Here is an 18,911-nt window from a genome sequence, read left to right as displayed (position 1 = left end):
AAGGGAGAGGGAGAATAAGGATGAATGTGTTCGAAGTAGTTTATTTGCACATATGAAAGTAGAACAATGAAACCTGTTGGAATTGTTTAAGAAGAAGCAAGGGGTAAAGGAGAGTGATAGAGGGGCAATTTTCTTTTCTTTTTTTAAGTCAAAACATGGACTTGAACTCAGTACCTGCTGCTTTCTCTCATTGGCTAGTGCTTTACCAACTGAGCCAGGTCTCCAGCACCTGGAGAGGTGATTTTAATTGGGATACATTGTATGCATGTGTGGAAATGTCACAATGAACCAAACCTTCCTTGTGCAACTAATATATGCTAGTAAAAATATCATTTTTTCAAAATCAGGTAAAAAAAATCAAGAGGAGCCAGGCACTGGTGGCTCATGCTTGTAATCCTAAGTACTCAGGAGGCTGAGATCTGAAGATCACAGTTCAAATCAAGCAGACTTTGAAACTCATCTTCAATTAACCACCAAAATCCACAAGGTGTGAGGGGGGTGTAGCTCAAGTGGTAGAGCCCTAGCCTTAAGCACAAAAGCTCAAGGACAGTGCTCGGGCCCTGAGTTCAAGAGCCAGGATTGGCACGCACGTGTGCACACACACACACGATAAGAAATAGGACCTGTTCTTAAGAAATAAGCAGATGTTTACAGCGTATGCAGGCAGGTATGCACTTGCACAGGTTAAGTGGTTTGCTATGGTAGTAGGTTTATGAAGCTCATAATTTTTTACAAAGAATATACAACATCTATGTTAAAAAACATTCACTTTGTTTCCCAATAAAGTTTTATACTAACCTGAGAAAACCCCACTGTAATCACTTGTTTCTCCCCACTTTGAACAGAGCTTTTTCCCCACATGCTGCTTTGCACTGACAAGAGAAGTCATCTGAGGGAAAGAAACTGTCTTCTGCTACTTCTCATACGAAACTTACTGCCTCCTCGTGATGTTTTAGTTTGAAAAGCCAGCCCCACAAAGCATCTTCTCATGTGCCGGGAACGCAGACGCTCTGCCCGAGCAAGACCTCTTCCCCCACCCTGCGCTGGCCACTGGCCTCAAAGATTTGCCTTTCTGTTTCCTGTTCATTAGTCTGCCTGATCTCCTTAGCAGATTAAGTGCTCGGCCTCACACTGGCTACCATATTCCCTGAGCAGAACTGTCCTGTTGTCAACTTAAAAGGCACAATTGGTATGCCTTCCAACCCTAACCTATCCATATCAGGTATAGGACTGGACACATTTTATGTAATTAGAAGAGCAACATTCTAGTCCCCCTTTTTTCAAAACAGTATATGTGTTACATGCATACAGAGCAAATAACAAATTACACATTTACACAGTGAAAATGGACCACAGCTACCAGCAACATCGCCGAATCTAATCTGATCTTGACTGGTAAAAGCAAATCCTAGAAGAGGACCATCAAGACTTCCATACTTACTCCAGATTTCAAAAACAAATGGAAATATCAGTAATTAAGCCCCGCCCCCAAGACAAACGTGCATGCTCACTCCCTCTGGGCTTGGATATTAGTCATATTTTTATTTGTTTGGTAGAACTGGTCGCTCCAGCCTGGCTCCAGCCTCTCATTCCTAATGGCCAGGCACCACTATTTTCCCCCACAGAACCCCCCCTATCTTTTAAGCACCTCCTTCCAACTAAGGGAGAAATAACTTAGGATTCCCCTAGACTCCACTTTTTTCCTCCACATCTTACCCATCCTGTGAGAGAGAGATAGCAGTGCCTTCTCCACAGCTCTTTCTCAAGGTGGCCTCTTTTTACACATAACTTGGAGTCTCTGAGATCACCTCCTGGGTCTCTTGGTGCCGTGGGTCTGTGACAGCAGCCAGTTCACTTTGCTGGGATTGTCTGGCACTGATTCTGTCCTGCTTCTAGAAAAAAGGCTGCTGTTATTCCTTCTAAATGGAGCCATAGCCACCTATTTCTTCCATCTGGCATTTCTTACATGAAGTTAGAGCAATAGGACAGACCCCTCAAAGGCTAACCTACTGAGGGGGCCTTGGCACACTAGAATCTCACCACCGATGCCTCCTCAGAGTAAGCTCACAGGTATATCCCCTCTCGAGTTTGCTCTTTTATGGGAGCTCTGCTTTATAGCCTGGGTTGACCCTGAATGCCTTGTGTAGGACAGCCTAGCTTTTAACTTGCCATCCTCCTACTTCAAGATTACAGAAGTGCACGGCCATAGCTGGCATTCCAGGCTCTTTTCGCTCATTCCCTGTCTCAGTTCACCTGCCCTTACCTCCCAAAGTCCTTCACTGATCACCGTGACCACACACACCCCTTCCTAGGGGACAGTTAAGTGCCTAATCTTGCACCAAGTGTACTGTCTCTCTTCACCTGGCTCGGAGTACTTCTGCATTTCATGGTTCTGTAAAGGCTTACATCTTAGGAATCAAGTCCAAAGCGCTTTTTCATTTTTCAAGATGATGTCTTAAAATGATCTCATTATAACTACTATGTTCTCCAAAATCAGGATTTGGAGCACTGAAATGTTTCCAGACCACAGAAGATACCCATCTGCTTCTAGAATTTCCTGAGGACAAGTCAACAGAAAACAGCTCTCATTTGTAACATAAAATTCTAGGATTAGAGGAAATAAAGCATTTCCTAACAATAAAGACTAAATAATTGCACATGGTACCTAAACTCTGTTAGAAATTCTCTGGAATTAGGATACAAGAGGTCTTGATTAGATAATTTTATAAATTATATCTTCTTTTCCATTGAATTAATTTCAAATTCCCTCCTAAAGCCAACATGGGAAACAACTTTTCCAAATTCTGCAGCTCCAAATTTGTCATGTTGATTCACATCTTCCATGTACGTGCTCTCCTACTACCAGAAGCCCTTGAAACTAAAACAAGCCTAATGTTTCTTCTTCTTCTTTTTCTTCCAGTCCTGGGGCTTGGACTCAGGGCCTGGCTTTGTTTTGCTCAAGGTTAGCACTCTACCACTTGAGCCACAGCACCACTTCCAGCTTTCTCTGTTTATGTGGTGCTGAGGAATCGAACCCAGGGCTTTGTGCATGCTAGGCGAGCACTCTACCACTAAGCCACATTCCCAGCCCACCCCCGTTTCTTTTAGGGACATTTTCCAGGTTCTCCTTCCCATCTAAGAGTATTTATATACACGCATGCACACATTCTTACCCGTTATCCTAACTCATTCTTTCTGTAGTGGAGACTGTATAACTCAGCTTGTCTTTCAAGTTTTGCGTGAATTTGAAGGCTTAAGCCTTTTGAAGATAATCTGCCCTTTTCATAGGCATTTGTTTTTTCAGGATGGATATTTTCAGGAAATGCCATAGTTTCCAGGTCCTCAGAGCAGTCCTGGCTTCATGGCTCTGAGGGAGTTGTTCTGTTGAAGTTTCCTCACACGAGGACCGAGCTGGAGCCCAGGAAGTTGCCCGCACCTTGTCCCAGGCAAGAAGGCTCAGACTGCTCACGGGAGACCTACTCCTAGATCCACAGAAACTGCTGCTCGGGGTGACAGGGAGGTGGAGCCACATCTTTATTTTCTGGCTCTAGGACCTGGACTCAGAGCCACAGTAGGGGTGTGTGTGCATGTGCGTGTGCGTGTGTGTGCATGCGTGTGTGTGTGCATGCGTGTGTGCGTGCGTGCGTGTGTGCGTGCGTGTGTGTGCGTGTGTGTGTGCATCCGCGCGCTTGCTTGCTTGCCAGCTTCCAGATTTAAACTCAGGGCCTCTTGCTCATGACATTTGAGACATGCCCCCAGTCTGGCATTTTGCTGGTTAATTGGAGATGAAGGATTGCAGACGTGTCTTCCCCGGCTGGCTTCAAACCTCAGCCCTCCAGCTCTCAGCTTCTGAGGAGCTGGGATTACAGGTGTGAGCCTCGGACACCTAGGTAGGTCTCCATTCTGAGCGGAGGTGTCTTCAGGCGGACACCTCCTGCGGGGAAAGTGGATTGGAATAAATGTAAGGCTTTCTGGAGTGGAGCTTCGACGCCTTTTCCTTCAGTGGGGAGCGAGGGATACGAGCTGGGTTGGAGTCTGGTATTTAGCTGAGGGAGTCACACTCGGCGAGGAGAATGCACCTTGTCCCAGAGGGGGATTTTTCCTGAAGTCCTCCCCAAACTGTAAGCAGGTTCAGGGACACACGGACGCCCATGCGAATCCCCACCCTGGCGTCCCAGGCCTCTGCGGCCGCTCGCCAGCCGATCCCTGTGCTGGAGCGAACCACCACCACGCCCGAGCCAGGAGGGGGCCCGGTGGACCCCGGGGCCGCCCTGCTGCCCTCGGGCCCGGCCCTCGGGCGGGGCTGGGGACTGAGCCGCGGCTCCGGCCTCCGGCAGCGCCGCCCTCCAGTCCCCGACGGCTTCCGGAGGGTGCGAGGCCCAGGGGGTGGAGCACGGGCCGGAGCCGCCGCGCCGTCCGGGCCGCCGGGTGCGGAGACGCGGCTCGCCGCGCGGAGCGCAGGCCGGGGGGGCCGGACCGGACCTGCCGGGTGAGGACGGAGGGCGGGTGGGGCCGGGCGTCGGGGCGCCGGGGTGGGCGCGTGCGGAGAGCTGGGGTAAGAAAGAGCGCGCCGGGAGCGGGCGCGGGGCGGGGGGCGCGGGGCGCGGGCGGGGGGCGCGGGGCTCTAAGGAGCGGGCGCGGGGCGGGGAGCGGGGGGCGGGGGGCGGGGGGCGCTGAGGAGCGGGCAGGGCGCGGGGCGAGGGGCGCGGGACGCGGAGGAGCGGGGCGCAGGGTGCGGGGCGCGGGGTGCGGGAGGAGCGGGGCGCAGGGTGCGGGGCGCGGGGTGCGGGAGGAGCGGGGCGCAGGGTGCGGGGCGCGGGGTGCGGGAGGAGCGGGGCGCAGGGTGCGGGGCGCGGGGTGCGGGAGGAGCGGGGCGCGGGGTGCGGGAGGAGCGGGCGCGGGGCGCGGGGCGCTGAGGAGCGGGCGCGGGGCGCGGGGCGCTGAGGAGCGGGCGCGGGGCGCGGGGCGCTGAGGAGCGGGCAGGGGGCGCGGGGCGCGGGGCGCGGAGGAGCGGGCGCGGGGCGCGGGGCGCTGAGGAGCGGGCAGGGGGCGCGGGGCGCGGGGCGCGGAGGAGCGGGCAGGGGGCGCGGGGCGCGGAGGAGCGGGCAGGGGGCGCGGGGCGCTGAGGAGCGGGCAGGGGGCGCGGGGCGCGGGGCGCCGAGGAGCGGGCAGGGCGCGGGGCGAGGGGCGCGGGACGCGGAGGAGCGGGGCGCAGGGTGCGGGGCGCGGGGTGCGGGAGGAGCGGGGCGCAGGGTGCGGGGCGCGGGGTGCGGGAGGAGCGGGGCGCAGGGTGCGGGGCGCGGGGTGCGGGAGGAGCGGGGCGCGGGGTGCGGGAGGAGCGGGCGCGGGGCGCGGGGCGCTGAGGAGCGGGCGCGGGGCGCGGGGCGCTGAGGAGCGGGCGCGGGGCGCGGGGCGCTGAGGAGCGGGCAGGGGGCGCGGGGCGCGGGGCGCGGAGGAGCGGGCAGGGGGCGCGGGATGCTGAGGAGCGGGCAGGGGGCGCGGGGCGCGGGGCGCGGAGGAGCGGGCGCGGGGCGCGGGGCGCTGAGGAGCGGGCAGGGGGCGCGGGGCGCGGGGCGCGGAGGAGCGGGCAGGGGGCGCGGGGCGCGGAGGAGCGGGCAGGGGGCGCGGGGCGCTGAGGAGCGGGCAGGGGGCGCGGGGCGCGGGGCGCCGAGGAGCGGGCAGGGCGCGGGGCGAGGGGCGCGGGACGCGGAGGAGCGGGGCGCAGGGTGCGGGGCGCGGGGTGCGGGAGGAGCGGGGCGCGGGGCGCGGAGGAGCGGGCAGGGGGCGCGGGGCGCGGGGCGCTGAGGAGCGGGCAGGGGGCGCGGGGCGCGGGGCGCGGAGGAGCGGGCAGGGGGCGCGGGGCGCGGGGCGCGGAGGAGCGGGCGCGGGGCGCGGGGCGCTGAGGAGCGGGCAGGGGGCGCGGGGCGCGGGGCGCGGAGGAGCGGGCAGGGGACGCGGGGCGCGGGGCGCGGAGGAGCGGGCAGGGCGCGGGGCGCGGGGCGCGGAGGAGCGGGCGGGGCGCGGGGCGCGGGGCGCTGAGGAGCAGGCGCGGGGCGCGGGGCGCGGGGCGCGGAGGAGCGGGCAGGGGGCGCGGGGCGCGGAGGAGCGGGCAGGGCGCGGGGCGCGGGGCGGGAAGGAGTGGCGCTGTCCCCAGCCCGGGTGCTGAAGCCGCAGCCGCGGTGCCCGCGGGCGCCGTCCTCGGCTCCCCAGGCTGGGCCTTCGGTCTGGCAGCCGCCGGCCGTCGGGCGGGAAGCAGAAGGGGCTGCGCGGGCTCCACGGCGGGCAGGAAGGGTCCGTCCGTGTGCGGCCCGCCGGCCCCGGACCCCGGACCCCGGCCCCCGGCCGCCCCCGCCCCCGGCCCCGGACCCCGGCCGCCCCCGCCCCCGGCCCCGGACCCCGGCCGCCCCCGCCCCCGGCCCCGGACCCCGGCCGCCCCCGCCCCCGGCCCCGGACCCCGGCCGCCCCCGGACCCCGGCCGCCCCCGGACCCCGGCCGCCCCCGCCCCCGGCCCCGGACCCCGGCCGCCCCCGGACCCCGGCCGCTCCTGCCCCCGGCCTCCCCCCCCCCCCCCCCGCTCACTTTGGGCGAGGGTGGGGCAGCTCCAGGGCCGGGGACTGAGAACCCAGGGAACCCAAAGAACCGAGTGACGGTGCTGAGGGCGCTTCCCTGCCCGCGGGTAGGCAGAGGGGCTGGCGGTGGTGGCGTTAGTGGTGTGGGCGGTGGTGTTGACGGAGGTGGAGGTGGTGGTGTGGACGGTGGTGTTGGCAGTGATGTTGGCAGACGTGGTGGTGGTGGAGGTGGTGGGGTTGGCAGACGTGGTGGGGGTGGTGGTGGTATTAGTGGCATTAGTGGTGTTGTTGGTGGTGGTGGTGGTGTGGACGGTGTTGGCAGACGTGGTGGTGGTGAAGGTGGTGGGGTTGGCAGACGTGGTGGGGGTGGAGGTGGTATTAGTGGCATTAGTGGTGTTGGTGATGGTAGTGGTGGTGTGGACGGTGTTGGCAGAGGTGGTGGTGGAGATGGTGGGGTTGGCAGACGTGGTGGTGGAGGTGGTATTAGTGGCATTAGTGGTGTTGGTGGTGGTAGTGGTGGTGGAGGTGGTGGTGTTGGCAGAGGTGGTGGTGGTGGAGGTGGTGGGGTTGGCAGACGTGGTGGTGGAGGTGGTATTAGTGGCATTAGTGGTGTGGGCGGTGGTAGTGGTGGTGTGGGCGGTGGTATCACTGCTGCTGTTGGTGGAGGCATTGGAGGTGATGGTGGTGGTGTTGGCGGAGGTGTTGGCGGTGTGGGCCGTGGTACTGGTGGTGTGGGCGGTGGTCGTCTTGGAGGTGGTATTAGCGTGGCATTGAGGGGCCTCTGAGCCCCTGCCATCCACTCATCGGACGGCGGCTCCTGGCTTTCTGTCCCCAGGCTTCTCAGCAGCCCCCCACCCAACCGCTAAGCCCCCCACTGCCCCTTGCGCCCTGGCCCCCTGGGCGGGCGCTGCAGGGCTGGAGAGAGGGAGGGCCGTGTCCTTTGTTCCTCCCTACCTTGTGTAATCTCCCTACCTTGTGCTTGGGTTGGGACTTCAAGCTTCCTAACTCTGAGGCAGGTCTCTGGCGAGAGGCGCCTGTGGCCAGGAAGAGCAGGGGCAGCTCCGGCCCAGGGGCCTTGGAGGAGACGCTGAGACCCCCCCCCCCCCCAGCCTCCAGAGAGCAGGTCCCACGGCCCACACTCAGCAAGCCGGGGTGTGTGGCTCTGTCCCTGGTACTTCGAACCGTTGGGAAGTAGCCTGTTACCTGGTTCAGACTCCATCCCATGATGGACAGTTCAGACTGCCCCCACATTCTCTCCCGGTGATCCCCCCCTACACACACTTCATTCATAAACCAAGGAATAATACGGCCGTCTGAGCAGAGTCGCCCTGTGTAGTGCCACCTGGAATAAAGCACCGCTTGGGGCCCCTGGGGAGAACCTGGGGGAAGGGGCCCTGGAATGGTGGACAGGTGGCCGGGAGCAAGCCCCTCGGGCGTGTCCCACATCCAGCCTTCCGCGCGGATGTCCCAGAGGAGGCGCCCTTGAGATTCCATGGACGTGATGAGTGTTCTTGTGGGGTGCGTGGAGGGGGCACCCGCCCACCAGTGCCCGGCACCCACTACTCTGTTCTGTGGCTTCTCCTTAGAAGCCTGTGCCTGGCCGGCAGGCTGAAGGTCAGCTTTCTGGTACTAACTAGTCAGCAACGGATCTTAAAACACTTTCTCTGGGACTTTGTCTAGAACTGCATGTGCCCCTTGCCTTTGGTGCACCTGTTTTTGGTGCCTTTTCTGTTTTCATTCACTCTCTGCCAACAGCGTGGACGGGTCTGGTTAATAATAAGGTTACTACGGTGATCAGTCGCCTGTCGCTAGGGTACCAGAAGGTAGCGCTGGAAGCAGCCCAAGCACCCCTCTAGTTCTGGAAGATAGTTTCAGCCCCCCCCCCCCAAATGGGGAAAGAATGATAATGATAGGTTCCAGAGCTCTTATCTGTCCCTGTTCCTCCTCCTCTCTCCTCTCATATCTTGTTCACCTGCCACCAAGCACCCAAGGTCTCACTGTGGCCAGAGCATAAATGAGTTTCCCCTCTGATTTAATTCCTCTCAGTTACACACAGATTGCTCTGGAGTGTAAGGCAAAGTTCAGTGGAAGAAACAGAGTTCAGTCTATTAAACAGACACAGACTCCACCTTCTGGGATCTGGCTGTACAGTGTGGGAGAAAAATCTTACCCCACTTGTGATCCGGCCCATTCTTTGGGTGAAAATGGAGGTAATAGCAGCCCTGAAAGTAGAGTGAAGATGCTCCTGATTAGTAATGGCCTCCCAAGCAAGGTCATGTTGGGGTTAATACTTGAAGTCAACTGGCAAGGAAGGGGAGAAGATCTCCCAAGGTAGAAAGAAATACCAGCAGAAGCAAAGGTCCTGCTGAGCTACACCCAGGTCGCACAATGGCTTAGCCCATCACCTGTGCAATGTCTAAGGTCATAAAGTTGAGGGGAGGCAGCATCACGAGGTAAGTCCAGTGTCCAGAGCCTGTCCTTCAGCTTTGCTCTGGCCTGAAACAGAGGTTTGGACATATGGGATGCATAGGATGAGCTGTAATCTGTACTCTCTGCCAAGAGATGACGGAAGAACAGTCATGGTTCATGTAAGGAAAGGGAGAGAGGTTTGGTTTCAATGGAACATCCAGTTTAAGCTGACTCGATCCACATTATAGAAAGTCTCGGATGTCAGACTAAGAAATGGGGACTTGGTGCCAGGAAAAAAAGCAAACTCAACGTTTCTCACAAAGGGGACATGAATAGAAGTATCATTTGGAAAGACGCGGGGATTACCCTGGGAGGTTCACTCATTCCTTCCTTCCACATTTACGGAGCATCTCAAAGTGTCAGACACTGGATAGATTACAGGAGGAAAGAACTGAAGATGGGGAATGAGCAAAGAGTAGCAGTTCAGCCATCTCAGGGAGAAGGACAAGGCCAGATGGAGGTGGGGAATAGGCAAAAGGGGCCCGCATTTGCCTCATCTGATTCCTCCCTGAAGATTCAGCAGCTAACAGAATCCTTGGCACCTAGGTCCCTACCTAGGTCCATTTCTGAATAAGTGAATGCGGTGAAGAGAACAGTAGTCAGGACTGAATCCGTTAGGACTTGACGATGATGGACGTGGCAGTAAGGTGGAATTTAAGTTCCTGCAGTCCTAACTCAGTGGTCCGTTGGCTCCAGGTTTCATTTATGAATTCACCAAGGCAGGGCTGGGAGAGGAAAAGCATGTCTGGGAGCACGTCAAGAGGGGAGGGTGACATCCGGGACAGGTTTGCCCTGAGGAGGAAAACTCTTCCCCGAGATCCGCATCCCTCACAGATTTCCCCCATCCTTGCGGAACCCTGACATCTATCTTCCTTTTCAGGATTCACAAACTTTACCTCGAACTATAGTCATGTGGTGTAGGAGTTAAACAGGCTTTCTAGTTCTAACAAGGGGTGACTTTAAACAAGCCATGTAGTAATTTCTGAATCTCATCTTCTTTATAGGTAAATTAAAATTCATAGTTCTAATGCCTTCCAAGGTTATTAAGGGATTAAATGAAGTAACTGAAGTGAATTCCTTCTTACAGTACCTGACCGTTGGCAAGTGCTCAAAGTTAGATATGACCATCTTATTATTTTGTATCACACCAATGCATTACTGTTATAACCACACCCAGGAAAGTTAAAGGAAAAGAATCCACCTTGCCTCCTAGGCCCTCAGCTAGCCTTGGTGAAGGAAGACCCCTCAGCCTGGCCTTGCTGAACAGTGGTATTGAAAGAGCGTGTCTGGGGCTGGCTGCAAACATTTGGGTTCCTCAGCTCTGGAAAGGTCTAGAGAGCAATTGTGTCCCCTTGAAATCCCAACTCAAACAGCCGAAGCATATTATACAGAATTAATGTCAAAATTGAGCACGCTCAGACCTGAGGAATCCAGAGTGCTATTAATGCGAGCCATCTCTCCAGAAGGTCAAGACACTTGCTAATGTGAGACAGGCCTCTCCGTCCTTGCTTGAATGCAGGAGCAGCAAGCATTTCACCTCCCAGCCACGAGGCGGTTTCCTGAGGAAACACCTCAACTCTCCTCACTCAGCTTCATTGCCTTCATCTCGGTGCAGGGATGATTTGGGGTTTGAGATGGTCTGTGTCCACTCCTCAGGAAGGGAGGATGGCATTCCGACTCCCATCCGCCCTCATCTCCGTCACTTCAGCCCTGGCAAATCTGGATAAACGCCCGTTGTCTAAGACCCGAGATGCCCGTGGGGCCTGCCTGAGGCAGGTATGGGAAGCTGTGATACTAATCACACAAATTGACCTTGTTTTGAGAGGCAGGGGATTAAGCTTGCAGGCTCTACAGTTGAATTAATCCTAGATAATTAGATGGTCCTGGCTGTGTGAATTCCGTACTTCGGTTTGCTCATCTATAAAGTAAGGATGGTAATGGTGTCTCTTTACAGGGCTTTATAAGGCATAAATGAGCTGATATAAGTGAGTATTGCGGAGTAGTGCGTATCATAGTGCTCATCCTCAAAAACACCACGATGATGGTAGAGGGTAATGATGTAGATGCCACTTGACATTTCCCTATTGTGTTTATATTTCGCCAGTTACTGATAGCAGATGTTTCAATTTTATATTAAACATTACTTTTTCAGTATATAGTTGACATGCCACAAGTCATGCATTGCAAGTATATTGCCTTTTATTATATTCACATTTTTATTATCCATCACCACATCTAAATATGATTTAGAACTTTTAAATACTCCTTCAAGGAAAAGCGTATACCTGTTAGCAGTCATTCCCTTTCATATTTTCCCTATTCATACCTTTTATCTTGATGGATTTGCCTATTCTGCAATTTTTATCAAAGTGAAATCATGTGGCTTTGGGTGTCTGGTTTATGCCACTGGGTATGTTGTTTTCAATGTTCCATACTATAGCATTTTACTCTCTTTTGTTGTTGTTGGGAGATATCATCCCAAAACATGAATAAGCCACAATTAGACACCATCTATGGACAAGAGATCTTTCCCCATTTGCTTACTGCTTCTTAAAGACCAGCCATTCTATCTTTCAAACACTCTTTGAAAACAAGGTTTAATCTCAAACAAGTTTTAGATTTTTGCTAGTGGCTCACTCCTGTAATCTTAGCTACTCAGGAGACAGATCTGGAGGGTTTCAATTTGAAGCCAGTCAGAACAGGAAAGTCTAGAGGGACTCTTACTCCAATTAACCAGCAATAATTTGGACTGGAGGGTACGGCTCCAATGGTAGAGCGCTAGCCATGAGCAAGCACGAGGCTGTGGGCTAAAACTCTGCTACTGACAAAAACAAAACAAAAACTCTCAGGGTTTTCTCTCTGCATAAACCTAAGATCGCTTCAATGCACACAGTACATGTCACGGAGGTAGCTTCGTCTGTCCCTTGCTGCTTCACAGGTTTCAGAGTGATTGGGTATTAGAGAAGTCCCTTCTCCTTATAATTCTCAAGCAGCAATGGGAAGAAGGGAAAGCCCTTAGAAATGTGCTTTAGAAAAATTCCAAGCCAAATAGACCGTGTGGGAGTTGTTGGTGTATGTTTAGAGTCTAATTTGACAGTGTGGGCCTGCCCAACTTCACATGTGCTGATCGCTATGGGGTGCATTCACTATGGCAAAGCTGAGAAGTTTGAGTTTTGGAAGAGTAGACCAGATGAAACCACGGAGATATTACTTTTTTTCCCCCTGTCCTGGTGCTTGAACTCAGGGCCTGAGCAGTGTCTCTGAGCTGCTTTTGCTCAAGGCTAGCTCTCTACCACTTGAGCCACAGCGCCATTTGCAGCTTTTTCTATTTATGTGGTACTTAGGAGTGGAACCCAGGGCTTCCTACATGCTAGGCAAACACTCTACCACTGAGCCACATTCCCCCAGCTGAGGTATTACTTTTGAAAAGATAAACACCCAAGTGGTGAAAGTGCTCTGTGACCTGGAGGGAAATAGAGGCAGGGGCCAGGCGTGCCTGTCCACCGAGACTCCAGGCACTCTTTTGACTGGGATTTTGGCTTGCCTGCCATGGCTTTGGAGCTGAACTTGGTCTTCTGCCACTCAGACTCACCAGGCCCTGGCTGAGTCGGGTCCTCATAGACAGAGACAACAGGATTGTGAAAGATGGCGAGGAGGCCAGGAGCTACCCACCTTCAGCAGTGCTTACAGGCACCCCTCGGGTCACCATTGCATTCAGAGCTTGGAAAAAGGGGTTCAAAGGACATAAATTGGACCAAGAATAGATTTTGTATTTAAGCCATAATAAAATTAAAAAAAGAAAAGAAGGGCAGAGCACAAGGAGCAATTTGTGTGTGAGTACAAGAGGTGGTCACTGTGAGTGGGAACCAAGATTTTTCTTTCAGATGCACAGCCTAGCACGAGGCTTTACATGTTTGACTTCCTTTGCTGCTTGCTTGCTCTCACTTTCATAAATTCCCATCCATTTTCAAGTGGGATGGGAATTTTCACGACGACTCATTCATAGGACCATTTCAAGGACATCAAAGAGAAGTTGTGAGTCGATAGACATTTTAACTTATTAGAACAGAAGGACAGAGCTAGGCCAAGAGTGAATCTCAGTAAACACACAGCCATTACTGTCCTCACCATGATCACTCGCCAGTTCCTTCTTCACTTTGACACCTAGTTTTCATTACCTTCTCTTTTTTGAGGCTGTATATTTGGAGGATAAAGTTTTGTGTTTCTTTTTTAAATAAAAGGAAATCGTTCTTTAAGTATTCTGGAGTTAGTTAAGGAACTAGGAAAGTACAAAATGAAAAGGCATGTGTGTAGCACATATATATTCAGATCCTGGCTGAGTTAGGTTGATGTTCAGGCCAATACCCATAAAAACAGAAAGGAATGAAGGTGCACAACACAATGTGGTTAACATATACTTAGTGTGAAGTAAATATTACTGTTGCTTCTCCCCTAGAAACCTTCTTTTTTTTTTTTTTTTGCCAGTCCTGGGGCTTGGACTCAGGGCCTGAGCACTGTCCCTGGCTTCTTTTTGCTCAAGGCTAGCACTCTGCCACTTGAGCCACAGCGCCACTTCTGGCCAGTTTCTGTATATGTGGTGCTGGGGAACCGAACCCAGGGCCTCATGTATGCGAGGCAGGCACTCTTGCCACTAGGCCATATCCCCAGCCCCAGAAACCTTCTTTTATTCCCTAAGGCAGATTTGGAGCTCCTTCTCCTATCCACATATTATCCCATCCTACCTCTATCTCTGTCTCCACGCCTGTAGCTCTCTCCTACCACCACTGTTTTATACACCTGTTTAGCACATACCCCTGCAAGACCTGTATCCTTCGTGTTCATCGTCCTTGAGGACGATTGTGGGGAAAGGCTCAGGTTACATTTAGTCATATGTAAAGAAAATGGAAATTGTCTAAAGTGATGTGTTCTTAGATCTCTGGTCAAGTCCTGGACAACAAAGTCATTTGAGAGATGCTCACAAGCTACTCCTGGATTTGTTCCAGTGATCCACTTCAAGGTCACCTTCCTAGCTGGCAGAATTCTACATCTTTCCCCCGTTCTTGGAACATGAAGTTATGTCTGTGCATTTCTAGTCTGCCATGGATATGGTAAACAGCAAAACAAAACAAAGCAAACCACAGAGTGGATTTCAGAGTTACACAGACCTAAGCCTCCCTTCCTCATTTGCAAAATCAGCACCACTCCTGCCTCTTAGAGCTCCTGGGGATTCACAGCAAAAGACTTGGCAGTGCCTCACTGGAGGGGACGCAGACGGCGGCTCTGGCTTTACGGCAGTTTTCATTTTCATCAGAGCCCTTGTGAAATCACTGGCTGTGATTTCATGGTTTCCTTGGTGAGTTCTCCTACAGTTTATCAGGGTCAGGAGACGTGCAAACAAGTCAGGCCACTAGGTATTCTCTTCAGATGTCTTGGCTTACAAATATAAACACGTAAATGAAGGGAAAGAATGAAGTATTTGTTCTACCTTCCTACCACCGATCCACCAAGTAACTAATGACTTAAACACTTTTTCCTTTAAGAATAGCTTCGCTTACTGAATGAGTAACAACACATTACCGACTTGCAATCTCTAATAACTGGATGTACCTCACCCAAAGAAATTCAGTCAGATATTAGGGGCTGGTTTTTGTGGGGAGGGTTTTGTTTGTTTTTGCCAATCCTAGGGCTTGAACTCAGGGCTGGGCACTGTCCCTGAGCCTTTGTGCTTGAGGCTCATCCCACTTGAGCCACAGCTCCACGTTCAGCTTTTTGGAAGGTTAATTGGAGATAAGAGTCTCCTGAACTTTCCTGCCCAGGCTGTCCTTGAACCACAGTCCTCACATCTCAGCCTCCTGAGTAGCTGGAATGACAGGTGGGAGCCACCGGCACCTGGCATTTTTGATGCAAGAACACTGACCTCTATGAAATCACTTTACCCAAAACCAAAACTAGAATCCAAATTTGGCCAAATCTTAATATAATTACTAGTATGTGGAAAATGGCTTAGAGTTGGAATGAGCAAAAATTGATACTGTAGGAAAGTATATGCCAATTACATTTTTGCTACAAAGGAAAACAAGAGACATGCATAGTAAACCTTGATTCAGAATACTGATAGTGGACTGGGGCTATGGCTCGATGGTAAAGTGCTTGCCGAGTATCTGTGAGGCCTTGGGTTTAGACCCCAGCACCACAATGAGAGAAAAAAATAGTAACTAAAAGATAGGTAAGAAAAGAAGTGAAATGAATAAAGCCCATAAGGGTTCTTGTTAATTATAGCACCAGTAGGTATGTCCAATCAATTAAAATATATGGACCTTCCATTCTGCTTTTACGTTTACTTTGTTGGCACTGGAAATGGAGCTCTGGGCCTCACGCTTGCTCGGCAAGCACTCTGTCACACGAGCCATGCTCCTAGTCCTGTCTCGGTTTTTACTTTGCTTCTCAGATGAGGCCTCTCACTTTTGCCCAGGCCAGCCTTGGCATGCTATCCTCCCTGCTCTGCCTTTCCAGAGTTGGAATTACAAGCATGAGCCACCACATCCATCATGGTTTTAAGACAGAGTCTCAGTGACTTTTGCCCACGCTGGCCTTGAACTGCAACTCCCCTGTCTCCTCCTCCCAAGTACCTAGGATGGCAAGCATGCACCACCATACCTGGCTCTTCCTTTTACATTGTTTTTAGGTATGATCACTTAATATATTCAGAAGCCAATAGAGATAAATCATGCTTACCTTAAGCTTGTGTGTTCCCTTAATGATCTATATTTTGCCCTGTCTCACTCCAAAGGACACAGAATTTAAAGAAAACTTAGGACTTTGAGGAGCCTGAGTTAAGAGTACAAAACAACCTTCTTACCATAGTCTAACTATCTACATGTTCAACACTATCTTAGCTGGGACAAGCCCTCGCCAGGTGGTTTGTTTGGGGAGTGCGTCTAGTGACGAGGGTGATCTTAGAAGAGAATGAATGAGAAGAAGGGAATGTCCCCAAAGCCCAGCATCCAGCCGACCTCTAATCTGGGCAATCAATGCTTCCCTGAGGGGCCTTGTGGTGGGGACGTCAGCGGTACCTTCCTGAAGATATCACCCTCCTGTTTTAAATAGGCAAAGGTTGCCCAAGCACTGTTAGGCTTGTAGCCCTTCTGAGTTTATATATGTGCACAAATAACTGGTGCTTCGAGCAAGTATTCGCCAGGGAGAAGCAGCCCCCCCCCCCGCCTCCTTCCCCTCACCCCCGGCAGAGGGGAAGCCACTCACAGCTCAGCTGAAGAACACTTGCTGCCAGGTGACCCAGAACACGGTTAGCTGGTGGCTAGAACGACATCTGGAATGAAGATGGACAAGGAGAATATGAGGTAGAGAGCCAGATATGACCAGCACATGGACCTAGGTAGCACATGGTTAAGCATGCTACACCCTCGTGTGTAGAGAAAATACACCTTCCTGATAACCTTGGAGTTGAGCTGAGTTTCAGAATTTGGTAGCACGGGGAAAACGGCCTCCCAGAGCGTTGTCCCGGAGCTTTGTCCATGACCTATCCCATTCTCTGCTGAGCTGGGTCTGCTCCAGGCCACACAGGGCCTTGCACACGCGTGTGTGGACGCTCCGCCCATAGTGCGAGGCTCTGCTCCTCCTCCCCCTTCTCCCTCCCACGCGGCTGCTCTCTGGCCACCGTGGCCTTGGGAAGTGTGCACCCTGTCCACTCCTGGGCTGACAGACCTGAAAGGGGGCCAGACAGGCCTAGACCACTTCAGGACCTCTTAGCCAGAGGTCTGGTGTTCTTGGACACCAGTGTGGTCTAGCTCAGGGTTCTGGAGAGGTTTGTGTCCTTGACCACCAGGTCAAGGTGCGGTCAAGGTCAAGGTGACGGTGCGGGAGGCCCAGCGCGTGCCTCCACGTGGTGCTGGGGCCGGGCACTGCGTCCAGCGTGGAGAATGCAGCCAGGGGCCCCGGGGAGTGGCCAAGGCCGGAGGGAAAGTCCTTTATTTGGGAACAATCTTCTGGGAAATATACAAAGAAAAGTAATTTGGCCGCTTTTTCACAGAACTCCAAAATGTCTTTAAAACTTACTCTGGATGGTTAAGCTCCTTGGACAGAAGATAGAGTGTGCACTGTTTTCTGATAGAGCCCCAGGTCCTCGTATATTGCCTGGCCCATAATAAGTGCTCAAGAAAAAGTGTTGAATAGTCTATTTCAAATTGAGTTTATTGCTTTTAGTAAAAGACTTACTTCGTTCCACGGGCTCCTCATTCTTCCTGCAGTGCCCTGCCTCTGTGGGTAGACGGCACCGTCTGACCGTGAAGCCAGCTGTCAGTGCTTTCTGCTCAGCGTCTCCTCTTTTTTTTTTTTTTTTTTTGGCCAGTCCTGGGGTTTGGACTCAGGGCCTGAGCACTGTCCCTGGCTTCTTCCCGCTCAAGGCTAGCACTCTGCCACTTGAGCCACAGCACCGCTTCTGGCCGTTTTCTGTATATGTGGTGCTGGGGAATCGAACCTAGGGCCTCGTGTATCCGAGGCAGGCACTCTTGCCACTAGGCTATATCCCCAGCCCCAGCGTCTCCTCTTTTACGGCACCTCTTGGCATGGTGAGTCCATGCCAAGTCCCGCTGATCCTGCTCACTTGCTACTACTTAGTTTGTCCGGTGCAATTCACTGTCTGGTTCAGGTGTCGGTTGTCTAGTTCAGGATATTCCCCTTCTCTTGGGATACTGCAGCCGTCCTTAGCTGCTCACCTCACACCCCTCAGGTCCCTGAGTAAATCCCCCATGTGGCAGGAGAGGCCTTTGCCCCTCTGACTACACCCCCCTGGGCTTCGTGGGGAAGCTCAAAGCTCCCGGCACAGCCTGCAGAGCTCGGTTGTGTCAACTGACCCGTTAGACTGTCAGACCTTTGAAAACGGGTTTTGTATTATTTCTTTTTAGAAATTACAAAAATTTAAATGACACCCTTTCAAGCCTGAAAGATGAGTCAGGACCCAGCGGCAGCCTTTGCGTCACTTGGGGCACATTGACCTTGTGGGGTGAGGCCGGCCCCCTAGGGCTGCTTGGGGCAGTGCTTTAGGCTCCTCAAGTTGGCCTTCCTTTGGAGGCAAAATTAATTTAGTCCCGGATGAGTCACTGGCTATTTCTAGAATTGCCATCTTTCTCCGGAGTGCTGTCTACTGGCATTTGACACACTTTGGACATGTGTCTGCTCAAGACAGCCTGTGCAGGTCTATTTTAGCGAACCCCTCCCCAGGAATTTGTCTTCCAGCTGGAAGAAGAGTCCAGAAATTATAGAAGGGGCCTAGGCTGTCCGCTGTGCCCTCGTATCAGCTTTCTTTTCTCCTCAGTCATAAGGAGACTTTTCAACATTCTCTGCAGGAACAGTAGAAACAATGGCAAACAGAACATGTCCCCTTGGTAGGCTTTGTCTAGTGGTTTGATCGAAGAAGCTGCCTAATATCCCTGAATCTGTTTGGTCATCTATGAACAAGCCTAAAGGTTGAAGAACCCTATGAGGATTAAATGAAACGAGGTGTATATTTGGGGGCTTTGCACTATCTTTTGTGAATGCTTTTTGAATGCCTCATGATTGTTCACACCTTGTGTTGAAACAATATTTAGGGAACTATTGAAATATGTGCCAAGGGATGGCCATTCATTCATTCATTCATTCATCTGTTGTTGAGCCCTGGACTCTGAGCAGCTTTACTGGCAGGCAACATGGGTAAAGGAGTAAAGGCCTTGTTTATAACCAGGCCTTGGCGTTACTCAGGAGGCTAAGACCTAGAGGATCACAAGTCAAAGCCAGCTAAGACAGAAAAGTTCATGAAACTCCATTTCCAATGAGCCAGCAAAAAGCTGTGCTAGAGGCAAGGCTGGAGTGGTAGAG

The sequence above is a fragment of the Perognathus longimembris genome, chromosome 8, assembly GCF_023159225.1.
Source record: "Perognathus longimembris pacificus isolate PPM17 chromosome 8, ASM2315922v1, whole genome shotgun sequence".
NCBI lineage: Eukaryota > Metazoa > Chordata > Mammalia > Rodentia > Heteromyidae > Perognathus > Perognathus longimembris.
The sequence above is the reverse complement of the archived record's forward strand: the minus strand, read 5'-3'. Positions refer to the sequence as shown.